At 39.1% G+C, this 16,950-nt stretch overlaps 1 protein-coding gene across 39 annotated transcripts in view; it reads left to right on the top strand.

The window, feature by feature from the left end:
- LOC101788067 (alcohol dehydrogenase 1-like) overlaps positions 1–16,950 on the top strand; it is a 202,296-nt gene that overhangs the window by 47,097 nt on the left and 138,249 nt on the right. For 24 of the 39 annotated variants that reach the window (XR_010045835.1, XR_010045834.1, XR_010045833.1 and 21 more), the window contains one exon: positions 16,444–16,544. The exons of the other annotated variants lie outside the window; for them this stretch is intronic. The gene's annotated coding sequence lies outside the window, so the exon portion shown is untranslated. The remainder of the gene's footprint in view (positions 1–16,443; positions 16,545–16,950) is intronic. 39 annotated transcript variants of the gene reach the window in all.

Here is a 16,950-nt window from a genome sequence, read left to right as displayed (position 1 = left end):
AGGGGCTTATCAATTTTATTTATTCTTTCAAAGAACCAACTCTTTGATTCGTTGATTCTTTGGATTGTTTTCTTAGTCTCTATTGCATTGATTTCTGCTCTGATTTTTATAATTTCCTCTCTTCTTTTGGCTTTGGGCTTGACTTGCTCTTCTTTTTCTAGCTGTTTGAGGTGTAGCATCAAGTTATTTATTTGTATTCGTTCTGTTTTCCTGATGTGGGAACTCAGTGCAATAAATTTTCCTCTCAGAACGGCTTTCATTGCATCCCACAGATTCCGGTAAGTTGTATCTGCATTTTCATTTTCTTTTAGGTATTGTTTAATTTCTTCTTTAATTTCTTCTGTGACCCACTGATTACTCAAGAGTGTGTTATTTAGTTTCCATGTGTTTGTGGAATTTTTGCAGTATCTTTTGTCATTAATTTCTAATTTCAGAGCGCTATGATCTGATAATATGCAAGGGATGATTTCAACTTTTTTGCATTTGCTTAAATATGTTCTGTGAGCTAATATATGGTCTATTTTAGAAAATGATCCATGTACTGCTGAGAAGAATGTGTATTCTGATGTTGTTGGGTGGAACATTCTGTATATGTCTATCAAACCCATTTGTTCACAGGTGTGATTCAGTTCTGTTATTTCTTTGCTCATTTTCTGTCTGGTTGATCTGTCCCTTGGTGTCAGTGGTGTATTAAGGTCTCCTGTTACAATTGTGTTACTGATAATTTGAGTTTTCATTTCTGTTAATAATTGTTTTATATAACTGGGTGCTCTGGAGTTTGGTGCATATATATTTAAGATAGTTATCTCTTCCTCTTGGAGTTTTCCCCTTACGAGTATGTAGTGACCTTCTTTGTCCTTTATGGTCATTGTTGGTTTAAAGTTCACGTTGTCTGCAAACAGGATGGCTACTCCTGCCTTTTTTTGGATTCCTGCTGCATGGAGAATTGTTTTCCATCCTTTGACTTTCAGTCTGTGAGTATCCTTCTGGGTTAGATGGGTTTCCTGTAAACAGCATATGGTTGGATTTTGTTTCTTGATCCATTCTGCTAGTCTGTTTCTTTTAGTTGGTGCATTGAGACCATTTACATTAATGGTTATTACTGTTAAATGCTGATTAATTGTAGGAATGTTATCTCTTTGCTGTTGCATCTTTATCTTTCTGTTCTGTTTAATTATTTGCTTTGCTTAGTGGGTTTTTCCTTTGTGTTTCTAAACTGTCTTTCAATATTTTTTGCAGGATTGGTTTGGTGTTCATGAAGTTCTTCAGCTGTTCTTTGTCATGGAAGTATCGTATTGCACCATCTATTTTGAATGATAGTTTTGCAGGATATATCAGTCTCGGTTGGAAATCGTTTTGCTTTAGGATCTGGAATACTTCACTCCATGCTCTTCTTGACTTTATTGTTTGTGCTGAGAAGTCTGCTGTGATTCTGATAGGTTTTCCTTTATAAGTGATCTGTTTTTTCTCTCTGACAGCTTTTAATAATCTATTCTTGTGTTGGATTTCTGGGATGGTGATTATTATATGTCTGGGTGTAGTTTTATTTTGGTTATGACTGTTTGGAGTTCTATATGCTTCGCTGATCCTGATGTCAGTTTCTGATCTCATGCTTGGGAAATTTTCAGCTATTACTTCTCTAAATATCCTCCTGACATCCTTCATGTTGTCTCCCTCTCTTTCATTAATCCCTATCATTCTTATGTTATTCTTCTTTGCATCGTCCTGCAGTTGTTGAATTGTTGTTTCCTGATTCCTTGTTATTTTCAAAAGATCTTTCCTTTCCTGTTCACTAGCTGCAATCCTGTCTTCAAGGTCTGAAATTCTATCTTCACTTTCATTAAGGCGGTTTTTACAACTTTCAGTGGAGTTTTTTATTTCCTGTATATCTCTGTGCATCTGCATTATGTATTCTGTTTGTTTCTTATATTGCTCATCTAGGGATTCTATCTTTTTGTTTAGTTCCTCCAATTTTTTATCTGTGTTTTCTTTAGATATATTTAGAATCTCTTTCATTTCTTTTATCATTTCTTCTTTTATCTGGGAGATTATTTCGAGTTTGAATTTCTTTAAAGCTTCCTGGAGTTGCTTGTCAATTTCAGTGGCTATTGTGTCCGATATATGAGGTGGATGGGATATATTTTCTTCTATATACATCGCTCCTAGGGTTTCTTGAGATGGGCTGGAGGTTTGAGGTTGTAATTTAGTCTTTCGTTTTGTCATTTTCCTATATTTCTGTGTTTCAAGTGTTATTTGAAAGCTACCTCAGGATCTGTTGAAAATCCCCTTCTATGTTTGGAGCTACTGAGACTCTGGCACCACGCTACCCCAAGCCTTTGGGCCTACAGAACTAGTGGCTCTCCTCTGCCTGCTCAGAACTCCGCAGTTCCAGACAAGCTGGGCCTCAGGGACACTGTGCGCCCACCTGCCCCTTGGAAGCTCCACAGTTCTTCAATCGCAGCCGGGTTAGGGTACTCACCACAGGCCGCAGTGCTTCAGGAACCTGTGGACCCTCCCTGGTTGCAGAGATATCCACAGTCCTCCAGACACGCAGAGAGGCCTGTGAGGGCACCCCAGATCTGCCCAGCTCCTCTTCTGCAGACCTATGTCCAGGCGCGGCAGCTAAACAGGCTGGGCTATGCTGATAGTGTGGGCCCGCCCATCCGTCGGCAGCTCAGCAGGTCTCCAAGTGGAGCCGGAATGGGGAGGCTGATGTGATAGCCTCAAACCCACCTCGCCCCTTTGCTGCACCTGGAAGCCTGGGGGGAACTCCAGCAGTCTGGGCGGAGATATCCAGAGTCCTCCAGGCACGCAGAGAGGCCGGTGAGGGCACCCCAGATCTGCCCAGCTCCTCTTCTGCAGACCTATGTCCAGGCACGGCAGCTAAACAGGCTGGGCTAGGCTGATAGTGTGGGCCCGCCCATCCGTCGGCAGCTCAGCAGGTCTCCAAGTGGAGCCGGAATGGGGAGGCTGATGTGATAGCCTCAAACCCACCTCGCCCCTTTACTGCACCTGGAAGCCTGGGGGAACTCCAGCAGTCTGGGCGGAGATATCCAGAGTCCTCCAGGCACGCAGAGAGGCCGGTGAGGGCACCCCAGATCTGCCCAGCTCCTCTTCTGCAGACCTATGTCCAGGCGCGGCAGCTAAACAGGCTGGGCTACGCTGATAGTGTGGGCCCGCCCATCCGTCGGCAGCTCAGCAGGTCTCCAAGTGGAGCCGGAATGGGGAGGCTGATGTGATAGCCTCAAACCCACCTCGCCCCTTTGCTGCACCTGGAAGCCTGGGGGAACTCCAGCAGTCTGGGCGGAGATATCCAGAGTCCTCCAGGCACGCAGAGAGGCCGGTGAGGGCACCCCAGATCTGCCCAGCTCCTCTTCTCCCATCTCCCCTTTTTGATTATGAGTGAGCCATTTAGGGCACAGATTCTTCTTAGTTAGATACTTCTTAGTTCTTAAGAAGTTAATTTAAAATCATAATGTTAATTTTGAATAGAAGGTAATGCATGCATGTAATTAAATATTCAAACTGTACAGAAAAAATATGAAATGAAACATAAATATCCTTTTTCTAGCCTCAGGACTCTGAGGATCCAAGGTCCTCCTCAGGATGAATAATATCTTGCATGCACCTCAGGGACATTTTTGTCATCTTTTAGCTCATAAATTTTATCCATGTTTTTACTAGGGCACGTAGGATCACACTATGCACAACATTCTTCAGCACTTTGTTTATTTGTTTAGTGAAATATGCTGGAGATCTTTCCATAGTCTCCACTTTCAAATCTACCTCGTTGCTTTTCAAAACAATGTAATTTTCCACTGTAGGGTTGTATCATAATTTACTTTTTCTATCCATTACAACCAGCAGCTGGATTGCTTAAGACATCCCATTGAATATAAATCTTGGTGTACTTTTCTGTGTATTAGCAAAAATAGAGTCTTAGAAGTAGAACTGCTGGTCACAAGGGAGGTGCATTTTGTATTTTGTATTTTCCTATTGAAATGGAATATATGGGCCTGTGGCAGAGGCTGCAGTACAGGCTGTAAAGTCAGAATTTCTGTAGACATCCAGTTCTACCTCCTATGACCTGGGTACCCTGTCTGCAAATGCGGCATTGTGAAGATATGTATCTCCCAGAGAGGCTGTGATACTTAAATAAGATGCACTTTGAACATTTAATTTTGTGAATGGCAGTTCCTGTTGAGATTATGGTTGTTACCATTATCTATCTCTGGGTCCTCTGGAGCACTCACCATGGTGCTTAGAACCTAGATGTCAGATAATACCAGAATGAGTGGACGAATGCAAGAATGAGTGAAGACAGGAGCTAGCATGGTTGCCCTGGCAGTTCTCCTGCTATAAATACTGCCTTCCTCCTGTTCCTGGACAAGCACCTTCCTGGGAGGAGGGCATAGAGGCATCAGCACAGTGGAGCCTACTTGCAGCCTTGCTAATTGGAACCCTGCTTTTGTCCATTTTGTGTGTGTGTGTGTTGAATCAACAGTCGCCAGATTTTGGAAGATCATGCAACAAATCTACATGAAAATATGGACTGAGGCCCCCAGTATCTGCTCTAAAATGCCAGGCAGATGAAATACAAGCATGTTCTGTATGCTGAGATGGGACTGGATTGTGATAGGTCTCTGTGACTCTGAAGAAATAAGATGAGGTGTCCTTAAAGAAGGGACGAAAAGGTTGATGATGGTATAATAAACAGTGCTAAGCTCTCAGATTTGTCTTCTGACTCTACAAATCCAGATTAGATCTTTAGCCATGCCAAATAGAGACACAAGTGGTTCAAGGTAGGAACTGAGTAATTTGAGCAAAATAAATTTAGAGTTCTTGTTTCTAAGTAAGTAACCCCACCCAGGCTAAAGGCTGGTCAGCCTGTTGTGAAGAGTCTGACACACCTGCAGTAAGGACTGGAAGTGGGTGCATCTGCAGGTAGCCTGTCCACTCTCTGCAGCAAAGGTAGGTGGCTGTTACAGCTGGCATTCCTGGGAGTCCAGGGTGGTACAAACTAGTTCCTTCAAAGCCAGAGCGAAAGAAATAGAAGGAAGAGGCCAGGACACCATAGCCCTCTTTAAGGGCACAACTCAGGGTCCTAAGGCTGTCCCACTGCTGCCCACTTATACACAGGGACACTTATCCAAACCCTAGCATAACCCTGCATAAATATAAAATGGACAATCTATAAAATGAGATGTAATTCCATTTGTTCATGAAGAAACCTATAAAAAGACAAAACTGGTTTTAAGAACATTTGATAACGTCCTTTTTAACTTGTGATATATTGGGAAAATTGATTCAAAATGTTAGAATAAGATTATGAGACCAGAAACACCATTGCTTGATGTCCTGAAGAAATTGCAGCCAAAACTTCTGGAGTTATTTTTCTAACCTGATAAGAATCTACACCCATAGCTCCCCAGGTCCTGAGCTCTAGTTAAATAGCAAGGAGCATGCCCAGCACAGGTCTGCACTGAGCACTGCCCCACGATGTTGTAGGCCTCTACTTCTTATTTCTTGTTTAAATTGTGTTTCTTATCTTGCAAAAGGTTTGGTGGGGTTCTATCATGGTGAGAAGGGGTCCCCTGGGGAGGTGGCATGCACATCTCAGAAGCAGAAGTGTTTGAAGTTCTGAGGAAACATATGAACCAAGACAGAAGTGGGTGAATTGCCTTTGGAGCCTCGCTGAGTCCAGAGTGGACCTTGGTCAAGTCAGGGACAGAGCCTGGGAAGAATGACTTGGAATAGTGCCCATAAGGAGGGAATGGCGAGAGACGAGGAGCGTGGGGGACACTGACAGAGCACAAAGTAGGTGGAACTGTCACCCACAAGATGAAAAAGAGGGCAGAAAGTTTGGGTTGGCCCCCTGGGAGCTGGCTATGTCCATGCCTGTTTCCCAGAACCACCTCCCAAAGTTTATTATTTTGACTCCATGCACTGAGTGGTTCCACCCTGCAGGCTGCTCACCTGCTTGGGAGGTACAAGGGCACCAAGCAGAGCTCAGATCCTCAGCCAGACCTGGCAGTGGTGGAAGGAGATGCTGCCAGCAGGGTGGTTCAAATGGGATTTAAAACTTTGAAAATAAATAATAGCGGGAGCTGGGTAGTATGGAGGCTAATTTGGAGAATTCAAATAATTGGCTTTTAATGTATTTTTAAAAGAAATTGATGAGTTATTCATATTCACATAGTTGAGATTCTCATATCAGAGAACTAAATGAAAACCTGGTTTCATCTTTTAAAAGCTAGCCAGAGCTGAGAAGGGCCTGCTCTCCTAGGGCAGGCACCAGGCCCCTGCTCACATAGGTCCCTGTTTAGCAGATGGCCTGTGGCAGTGGCCTGCAGACCAGCAGCCCTGCCTACTTTAAGATGCTCCTTTCATGAAGCCATGGAAAGAGGATGCTTCCTTAACCTCCTGTCCCCAGGGTTCAGTGCAGGTACTCTGATGAATCAGATGCTGCGCACAGGAGTTCAAGGCAGGGCAGGTTCTCCAGATCCTCTGAGTAGCCAGCAGCAGCCCCTCTCCATGAGCACAGGGAGCAAGATGATGCTGCTGTGCTAAGAACTGGAAATGATCTCTAGAGACTACCTGTTGCACTGCTTGAGTGTTCGGGTGGGAATATCAGGGCCAAGAAGGGAGGCAGGGTTTGTGCAAGGTTGAACAGCAAGTCACTGCTGCCTGGGATGTTCAGGCTTCCTGGGTGTTTATTCCCCAGCAAATCTGATCCCTGATTTGTGAAGGACTTTGTCTTTCCCAGCCAGCTCCTCCATGTTCCCACATGGTGTGGGCCTTGTGCACAGAGGCTTTAGTCCTCTGAGCAAAACCTCCCACCCAGAGCTGTCAAGGCCAGAGCCCTCTCCAGCCATCAAAACATGGCCACCTTCCTGCTGCCACCCCTGCAACAGCTCATTCATAGTAATTAATGGCCTCTCAAGTGGGTGATTTCTCCTCCCTCTCACTCACACTCACAGTCAGGTAGGCAAGGGCAATGTGTTTGGTGCCTTTGGTAATCAAAATGAAGGGTTTTTGTACAGTCTGGGGAATGAATTCTGCAGGGGTTTGAAGTGAAGGGCTAAGGGATCTCCTTGTTGTGTCAGAGTGACAGCCTCCAGCAGTTAATTACTCCCATTTTGTTCCCAAGCTGGTTACAAAGTGAGATAAGTTCATCATGAGCTAAATTTGTTTTTTAAAAAAAATTTTTAGCATGTTTATTTTTTTAAATTTTACTTAAAATGAAAAAGAGAAAAACACAAAAAACAAAGCAGTGTAAGGGTACAAGTAATACAGAACTACAAAAAAAAAACAGCAAGAAATCACTAGTTAATAGATTATTATCATCTTAGAGATAGTTGCTCAAATCACAGTATCAAAGCATACAAAGTGGACATTCAAACAGTGAGACTGCAAACAGTTGTGTTCAATGATTCAACCAAAAACATTAATATGGTCAGCTATTTAACATCCCTAAACAACTTGCTGTTGTATGCTTTAGAGCTCATTTTTCCCTCTCTTTTTACAACAAAATTTACACATTTTGAGTTTTATTACTCCTTAGTTCTTATTACTTTTTTGGGGGGAGAGAGAATAAAGTCAAATATGGCAAAACAAAGCTGTCAGTCAAAACCAAGGATAGACATAGCACTTCATGTAAAACAGAGTAAAAGGTTATCAACAATGTCTCTTGTTTCCTTAAAAAGAATTGTCTATCTCATTAGATATTATAATGTTGAACAAAAGAGTAGAGAACAAGACCAATAAAACTTAAGCATTGTAAACATTACAGGACTTCCAAGGGAGACAATAGTCAACCCAGAATGGGCATCTTAGTGAATCTTATTGCCTTCAGAGTAGTTGCCTATACCCTCAAACTTGATACTATCATAGAGAATGGAACAGAGTCTAATCAGTCAAAACAAGATCATGGGAGTATTACAGGACTTCAAAACAGGTTAATAGGAACTGAAAAAAAAAGTTACTATTATATATCCTCCTAATTTTTTAAGTTTTTCCCCTTAATTAAAACAAACATAAATAATTTAAAAATTTTTAATGAATAAGGGAGAGATTGAGATAAAACAGGGCATAACAATATAACAATACAGGTCAAAGCATGACTGTTTCAGCAACCTAGTGCTTCACCACCAAATAACCCGAGTTAATAGTAGTTACCGTAGTGTCCGTCTTTTTCCTTGAAATATTTGAATAAAACTTCATATACTATAGCTTCAAATATTTCCATATCAAGAAGCCCAGAATAAAGCCTTTCCAATTAATAAGTGAAAACTTTATAAGGCTTCAAGTCCACATAAGGGAATCATGATTACCCCATATTTTTATATATTTGAATCATTACTTACATTAGGGAAAATATTCGGTATTCACACATGCGAGGTTGATTTATTTCACTTTGAGTATGCTATCAAGCTGCGCCCATTTATTGATAAATATCTCAATGTGATCCTTCTTTATAGCTGAATAATACTCCATTGTATAGAAATACCACAACTTTTTTATCCATTCCTCAGTTGATGGACACTTGGGTTGTTTCCAAGATCTGGTGATTACACATTGTGCTGCTATGAACATGGGTACACATATATCGCTGTGGTATGAAGCTTTCAGTTCTTCTGGGAATATGCCTAGATGTGGAATAGCTGGAATAAATGGGACTTCCAATCCCAGCTCTTTGAAAAATCTTCAGAGTGACCTCCACAAAGGCTGCACCGTCTATACTCCCACCAACAGTGTAGGAGAGTTCCTTTTTCCCCACAGCCTCTCCAGCATTTGTTGTTGTTGGTTTTCTTGATCCTGGCCATTCTTTCAGGAGTGAGATGGTATCTCAGTGTGGTTTTAATTTACATTTCTCTAATGACCAATGATGATGAACATTTTTTTCATGTATTTATTTGCCATTTGCATTTCTTCTTTTGAGAAGTGTGTAATCATTTCAGATGCCCATTTTTGGATTGGATCTTTGAATTTTGGGGCTCTGAGTTTTTTTAATTCTTCATATGTTTTAGACAAGAGTCCCTTGTCTGAGACAGAGTTCACTAAAATCTTTTTCCAGTTTGTAGGTTTTCTTTTCACTAAGCTGGAGATTTCTTTTGACATGCAGGAACTTTTTAATAAGAAGTGGTCCCAGTTATTGATTCTGGGAAGTATTTCCCGTGCGGTTTGAGTCATGTTCATGAATTTTCTACCTACTCCTATGTCTTCAAGGTTTCTACCCAATTTGTCTTCCAATAGATTTAGTGTTTCTGTTTTAATATGCAGATCTTTGACCCATTTAGATTTTAATTTAGTACATGGTGATAGACATGGGTCTAGCTTTAGTTTTTGGCAAATGCAGAGCCAGTTTTTCCAGCACCATTTATTAAAGAGACTGTAATTCTTTCCAGTGAACCTGCTTGGCTCCTTTATCAAAGATACGGTGGTTGAGTGTGTTTGTAGTTGTGGTTGTATCTTCTAATCTATTCCATTCATCTTCAGCTCTGTTTTGATTCCAATACCATGTTGATTTTACTACTGTTGCTTTGTAGTATAACTTCAAGTCAGGGATTGTGATGCCTCCTGCTTTGTCTTTGCTGCTTAGAATTGCCTTTGCTATTCTAGATTTCTTCTGGTTGCAGATGAAATTTAGGTGTGATTTCTCTAGATCAATAACATATGTTGACAGTATTTTTATTGGGATTGCATTGAATCTGTATAAGAGTTTTGGGAGAATGGCCATCTTCACAATGTTTGTTCTTCCTATCCATGAGCAAGGGATGTCTTTCCATTTTCTGAGATCATCTTCAATTTCTTTTTTCAGTGTATTATAATTTTTACTGCATAATTTTTTCACTTCTTTCATAAGAGTAATTCCTAAGTATTTCGGGTTTTTTTGCTTTCTAATGTGAAGAGTGTAGTTTCTCTTATTTCCCTCTCTGTGATTTTGTTGTTCGTGTATAGGAATGCTATTGATTTCTGAGTATTGATTTTTGTATCCAGCCACATTACTGAATTTATTTATTGTATCTAAGCGTCTTTCAATGGAGTTTAGGGGATCTTCTATGTAGAGTATCACGTCATCTGCAAACAATGATAATTTAACTTCTTTTCCTATCTTTACCCCTTTTATTTCTCTCTCTTGCCTAATTGCTCTAATTAGTACTTCCAGTACTATATTAAATAGGAGTGGTGATAAAGGACATCTTGTCTTGTGCCTGATTTTAAAGTAAAGGCTTTCAATTTTTGGCCATTTAGTATGATGCTGGCTGTTGGTTTGTCATAAATGGCCTTTATTATATGGAGGTAAAGACCATCTTTCCCAATTTTCGGTAAAGTTCTTATGAATAAATGTTGGACCTTATGGAAGGCTTTTTCTGACTCTATAGAAATGATCATGTGATTCTAATTTTTGGCTTTATTGATATGGTGGATTACATTTATTGATTTACGTATGTTGAACCATCCTTGGATTCCTAGGATGAATCCTACTTGGTCATGGTGTGTAATCTTTTTGATGATTTGCTGATCCCATTTGCCAATATTTTATTGAGAATTTTTGCATCTGTGTTCATTAGGGAGATCAGTCTATAGTTCTCTTTTTTAGTTAGGTCTTTCTCAGGTTTTGGTACTAGAGTAATATTTGCTTCCAAGAATGACTTAGGAAGGATTGCTTCCCTTTCAAATTTCATTGAATAGTTTGAGGAGTGTCGGCATTGGGTCTTCTTTGTATTTCTTGTAGAATTCTGCAGTGAATCCATCTGGGCCTGGGCTCTTCTTGGTGGGTAAGGACTTAATTACATTTTCAGTTTCATTAACAGAGATTGGGTTATTTAACAGTTTTACATCCTCTTGATCTAGCTTTTGTACTTCAAATGTTTCTAAGATTCTGTCTATTTCTTCTCTGTTACTAAACTTTTGAGAGTAGAGGTTTTCAAAATAGGTGTTGATGATCTTCTGTATTTCTATTGGGTCTGTAGTGATTTCACCTTTTTCATTTCTTATTGCATGAATTTGAGCTTTTTCTTCCCTTTTTTAATAAGGTTGGCTAAGGGCTTATCGATTTAATTTATTCTTTCAAAGAACCAACTCTTTGATTCGTTGATTCTTTGGATTGTTTTCTTAGTCTCTATTGCATTGATTTCTGCTCTGATTTTTATAATTTTCTCTCTTCTTTTGGCTTTGGGCTTGACTTGCTCTTCTTTTTCTAACTGTTTGAGGTGTAGCATTATTTTATTTATTTGTATTCATTCTGTTTTCCTGATGTGGGAACTCAGTGCAATAAATTTTCCTCTGAGGACGGCTTTCAATGCATCCCCCAAATTCCGGTAAGTTGTACTGTATTTTCATTTTCTTTTAGGTATTGTTTAGTTTCTTTTTTAATTTCTTCTGTGACCCACTGATTGCTCAAGAGTGTGTTATTCAGTTTCCATGTGTTTGCGGGATTTTTGCAGTATCTTTTGTCATTAATTTCTAATTTCAGAGGGCTATGATCCGATTACATGCAAGGGATGATTTCAACTCTTTTGCATTTGTTTAAATATGTTCTGTGAGCTAATATATGGTCTGTTTTAGAGAATGATCCATGTACTGCTGAGAAGAATGTGTATTCTAATGTTGGGTGGAACATTCTGTATATGTCTATCAAATCCATTTGTTCGCAGGTGTGATTCAGTTCTGTTATTTCTTTGCTCATTTTCTGTCTGGTTGATCTGTCCCTTGGTGTCAGTGGCGTATTAAGGTCTCCTGTTACAATTGTGTTTCTGATAATTTGTGTTTTAATTTTGTTAATAGTTGTTTTATATAACTGGGTGCTCTGGAGTTTGGTGCATATATATTTAAGATAGTTACCTCTTCCTCTTGGAGTTTTCCCCTTACGAGTATGTAGTGACCTTCTTTGTCCTTTATGGTGATTGTTGGTTTAAAGTTCACGTTGTCTGCAAACAGAATGGCTCCCCCTGCCGTTTTTTGGATTCCTGCTGCATCAAGTATTGTTTTCCGTCCTTTCACTTTCATTCTGAGTATCCTTCTGGGTTAGATGGGTTTCCTGTAAACAGTGTATGGTTGGATTTTGTTTTTTGATCCATTCTGCTAGTCTGTTTCTTTTGATTGGTGCATTAAGGCCAATTACATTAATGGTTATTACTGTTAAATTCTGGTTTATTGTTGACATGTTACCTCTCTGCTGTTGCATCTTTATCTTTCTGTTCTGTTTAATTATCTGCTTTCCTTAGTGGTTTTTCCCTTTGTGTATCTAGACTGTCTTTCAATATTTTTTGCAAGGTTGGTTTGGTGTTCATGAAATTCTTCAGCTGTTCTATGTCATGGAAGTATCGTATTTCACCATCAATTTTGAATGATAGTTTTGCAGGATACATCAGTCTAGGTTGGAAATCCTTTTGCTTTAGGATGTGGAATACTTCACTCCATGGTCTTCTTGACTTTATTGTTTGTGCTGAGAAATCTGCTGTGATTCTGATAGGTTTTCCTTTATAAGTGATGTGTTTTTTCTCTCTGACAGCTTTTAATTATCTATTCTTGTTTTGGATTTCTGGGGTGGTGATTATTATATGTCTGGGTGTAGTTTTATTTTGGTTATGACTATTTGGAGTTCTATATGCTTCACTGACCCTGATGTTGGTTTCTGATCTCATGCTTGGGAAATTTTCAGCTATTACTTCTCTAAATATCCTCTTGACATCCTTTATGTTGTCTCCTTCTTTTTCATTAATCCCTATCATTCTTATGTTATTTTTCTTTGCATCATCTTGCAGTTGTTGAGTTGTTTCCTGATTCCTTGTTATTTTTAAAAGATCTTTCCTTTCCTGTTTACTAGCTGCAATCCTGTCTTCAAGGTCTGAAATTTTATCTTCACTTTCATTAAGGCGGTTTTTACAACTTTTAGTGGAGTTTTTTATTTCCTGTATATCTCTGTGCATCTGCATTATGTATTCTGTTTGTTTCTTATATTATTTGTTTAGGGATTCTATCTTTTTGTTTAGTTCCTCCAATTTTTTATGTGTGTTTTCTTTAGATATATTCAGAATCTCTTTCATTTCTTTTATCATTTCTTCTTTTACCTGGGATATTATTTCGAGTTTGAATTTCTTTAAAGCTTCCTGGAGTTGTTTGTCTTTTTCAGTAGCAATTGTATCCGATATTTGAGGTGAATGGCATATATTTTCTTCTATATACATTGCTCCTAGGGTTTCTTGAGATGGGCTGGAGGTTTGAGGTTGTAATTTGGTCTTTCGTTTTGTCATTTTCCTATATTTCTGTGTTTCAAGTCTTATTTGAAAGCTTCCTCAGGATCTGTTGGAAATCCCCTTCTATGTTTGCAGCTACTGAGACTCTGGTACCACGTTACCCCAAGCCACTGGGCCTGCAGAACCAATGGCCATCCTCTGCCTGTTCAGAACTCTGCAGTTCCAGATAAGCTGGATTTCCAGATAAGCTAGGCCTCAGGGACATTGTGTGCCCACCTACCCATTGGAAGCTCCACAGCTCTCTAATCGTAGCCAGGATGTGGAGGCAGATGTAGACACCTCAAACCCACCTCTCCACTTCACTGCACCCGGAAGCCTGGAGGGACCTGAACTGTGTCAGCTTTGGGCAGAGTGTGCTGAGCACTCACCACAGGCCGCAGTGCCTCTGGAACCTGTGATCCTTCCCTGCTTGCTGAGATATCCACAGTCCTCCAGACACATGGGGAGGCTGATGTAGGCACCCTAGATCTGCCCAGCCCCTCCTCTGCACACCAATGTCTAGGTGCAGGAGTCCCAAACAGGCTGGGCTCCTCGGATAGTGTGGGCCTGCCTACCCGTTGGAAGCTCAGCAGTTCTCCAAGTGCAGCCGGGATGGGGAGGTGGAAGTAGAGGCCTCAAACCCACTTCTCCATTTCGCTGCACCCGGAAGCCTGGAGGGTCCCGAACAGTCTGGGTTTTGGGCAGAGTGCGCTGAGCACTCACCACAGCCCGCGGTGCCTCGAACCTGGGATCCTTCCCTGCTTGCTCCATGCTCTGATTCTTTAAAGTCCACTTGCATTTCTTTTAAACATAAAGCAGTCTTTATGTTTAAGGACAAATCTATATGGTTAGGAAACCATGTTCATATTTCCCTTCATTAAAATTAATACATAGACTCTTGCTTCACTCACGTTGACTTTACACAAAATATAATGAATAAATATGCAAACAATGAACACAAGAATAAATATGCAAACAATGTTAATGTATTTCAGGAAATACATCACTTAAAATATACAAACAGAATGTTAAAAATACAAACAATGTTAATATATCTACGTAAAATATCTGATGTGATAGATTCTAATATTGGAAATGACTGATTAAAAGATTTAGGTCAGGAAAAGGTCAAAACTTGTTCAATTTATGTATCAAAGATGATTGTGGCATTTTTGTAAATACTATCAAAACAACGAGAATGATTATTAAAAGATACATTTTATCATATAAATAGTAAAAATTAAAATATACTAATAGAAACAAATTGATCAGTGGCTGCTTTTCTTCCTCCTCATGGGTAATTGCTTTTGAAAAATAATTATCCCTGATTCATTATTCAAAACTCATTGTGTTTCTGAAGCATGCTTTGGCACTTGATACGATAATGAGTAAAATGCAGTTTGGCTGTTAGAGTTTATATTCTTAATGGAAATGGTAAAAAAAGCTGAATGTAATATGCTATGTGACACTTTAGTAGAATATTATACAAATCTAAATCAAATTAGAAGCATAACGAGTGTGTAGGGATTGATATTTTAAGTACAATGTTGAGGAAAGGGATCTTCAATGATGTAGCAATGAAGTCAAAACTCAAAAGAATATAATAGAATAGTAAAGTTGAAGAAAAGAGCAAAATCATTTTAAGAAAAAAAATGATTAGAGATTTTAAACGTTGCTAAGAAAACCACTGTAACCGGGGTACAGACAATGAAGGGAATGAAGATCAACTGTAAAGACAGGCAGAGAATAGATGCTCACCAGAGACAGATTCAGGAGGGTGGAAGGAGGGTTTTCAGCAAAAAATGATATGTTCACATTTGTATTTCAAATGGACAGTATTCTGAGAGTACATTAAAAGATGTACTTTTAAAAAGATGCACTTTTAAAATTGTAGATTACTACAATAAACTGGACAAAAAGCAAGGAATGGACCATGGTGATGATAGTAATTGCTTTAATGTACTCAATTGCCTTGAATATATTCTGAAAATAAAGATATAGTTAGCTTAAAAAATTGAATAGAAGTTTCTGGGCAAGATGGGTGCAATGGTAATTACAGAACTTATGGCTCGAAAACTAAAAAGGTCAATTAGCCTTTAAGAAAATGAGGTAGACTGGTGAGCAGAATATTTGGAAAAACAAATCAGGAGTTTCATTTTCCACATGCTAGCTGAGATGTCTCCAGCTGTTAGATATCTACATCTGACAGTTAGTAGATAAAGAAAGCCAAAGCTATACCTTAGTTCCCTAAAAATAAGAGTTAACTGGAAAATAAGCCCAGCATCATTTTGCAAAATGTTTGTAACTCCTGCACCAAAAATAAATCCTGGTTAAGAGTATCAACCAGATGGGCACATATAGTACAACTGCTGCAAAACGCAATACACCACATATTGAATTATAAATTTCATACTAGCTATAAAGAAAAATATCATTTACATTAATACTTAAAGGAAAATATGAATTGTAACTATGTATCTGTAAATAGCCACAACACACTTGATGAGGCTCAGACACATAGCTGTGTCTGCTACAAATCCTCTTGATTCAGTACATTGTGTGTTGTAATAGCAAACTTAATCCACTTGTGTAAAACAAACATTTTATGGTTTTTGCCACCTGCAAGTTTTCATCACCTTTGTGTGGACAGTCATCCTATCAACATTTTTGTTTCCACACATGTCTCATACATCTTCAATTAACACGATTGAATGGAAATTTCATGAAACCAGCCCAAAAGAGGTCATGACTCATGAAGAATCCATTAGATGAAATCTGACCACTGAGCTGTTAATGTACTAGGAGCAGACTGCATGGACAAGAAGTGCCTGTTTCGGGCTGGGGGTTTAGTTCAGAAGCGTAAGTGCCCTGCCCTGCAAGCGCAAGGTCGTGAGTTCACCCCCTGACACAAATAAATAAATAAATAAATACCCATTTAAAGAGAGATATATTTCTGGACATGAAAGATTGGGCTCAGTGATTCCCCAGGAAGTGGATTTACAAGAAATTCAGGTCAGAATGCAAGTTTTGCAGAATTATAGTAATATTGCAGAAGGAATGACATGGCTGTATTTGAGTAAATGTAGATTTTTGTAGATGCCTAAGTGTAGATTGTTCTATATGAAAAAACAAGACATTCTCTAAAAATAAGGTAACTATACCTTTTGAAGTAAAAATTAATTTAAGACGGTTTTATTTTCAGGAAAGGATTGCAATTTGAGAGTCATCCATATATAAAATGGCATTAAATGCTACCTGGCCACGGTGACACAGGACTAATTGCCAACACTCTGGGAGGCTGAGGTAGGAGCAATGCAAGTCTGGGCTCAGTCTAGGCAGCTTAGAAAATTATTGTAAAGGAACCGATTTCTCAAGATAAATGTAGTTTATTATGTATTTTAAATACATTAATAAATAATTTTACCTATGACTGAAGACAATACAGAAGATTTGAAATTAATAAATATGGTTCAGCCATCACAAGGAAATAAAATTATAAATATGGTCAACTTATGGCTTGAAAAAATGTTCAACCTATAAATTATTAGCTATAAATCGTGACTGACTTGGTAGCAGCTAGCACTGTACATAGCATTCTCACTTTATATAACTAGTGTTCAGTTTTGCTTGCCTAAATACATAGGTGGGCCCAATATGAAGCACTCAATAGTTTTAACATTAATTTTTTTGAGAGGAACTGTTTTGAGAG

This window comes from Cavia porcellus, unplaced genomic scaffold (assembly GCF_034190915.1).
Source record: "Cavia porcellus strain 051 isolate PalLab524CR breed Dunkin Hartley unplaced genomic scaffold, mCavPor4.1 scaffold_42, whole genome shotgun sequence".
NCBI classification, from domain to species: domain Eukaryota; kingdom Metazoa; phylum Chordata; class Mammalia; order Rodentia; family Caviidae; genus Cavia; species Cavia porcellus.
This window is presented reverse-complemented; position numbering and strand designations above follow the sequence as displayed.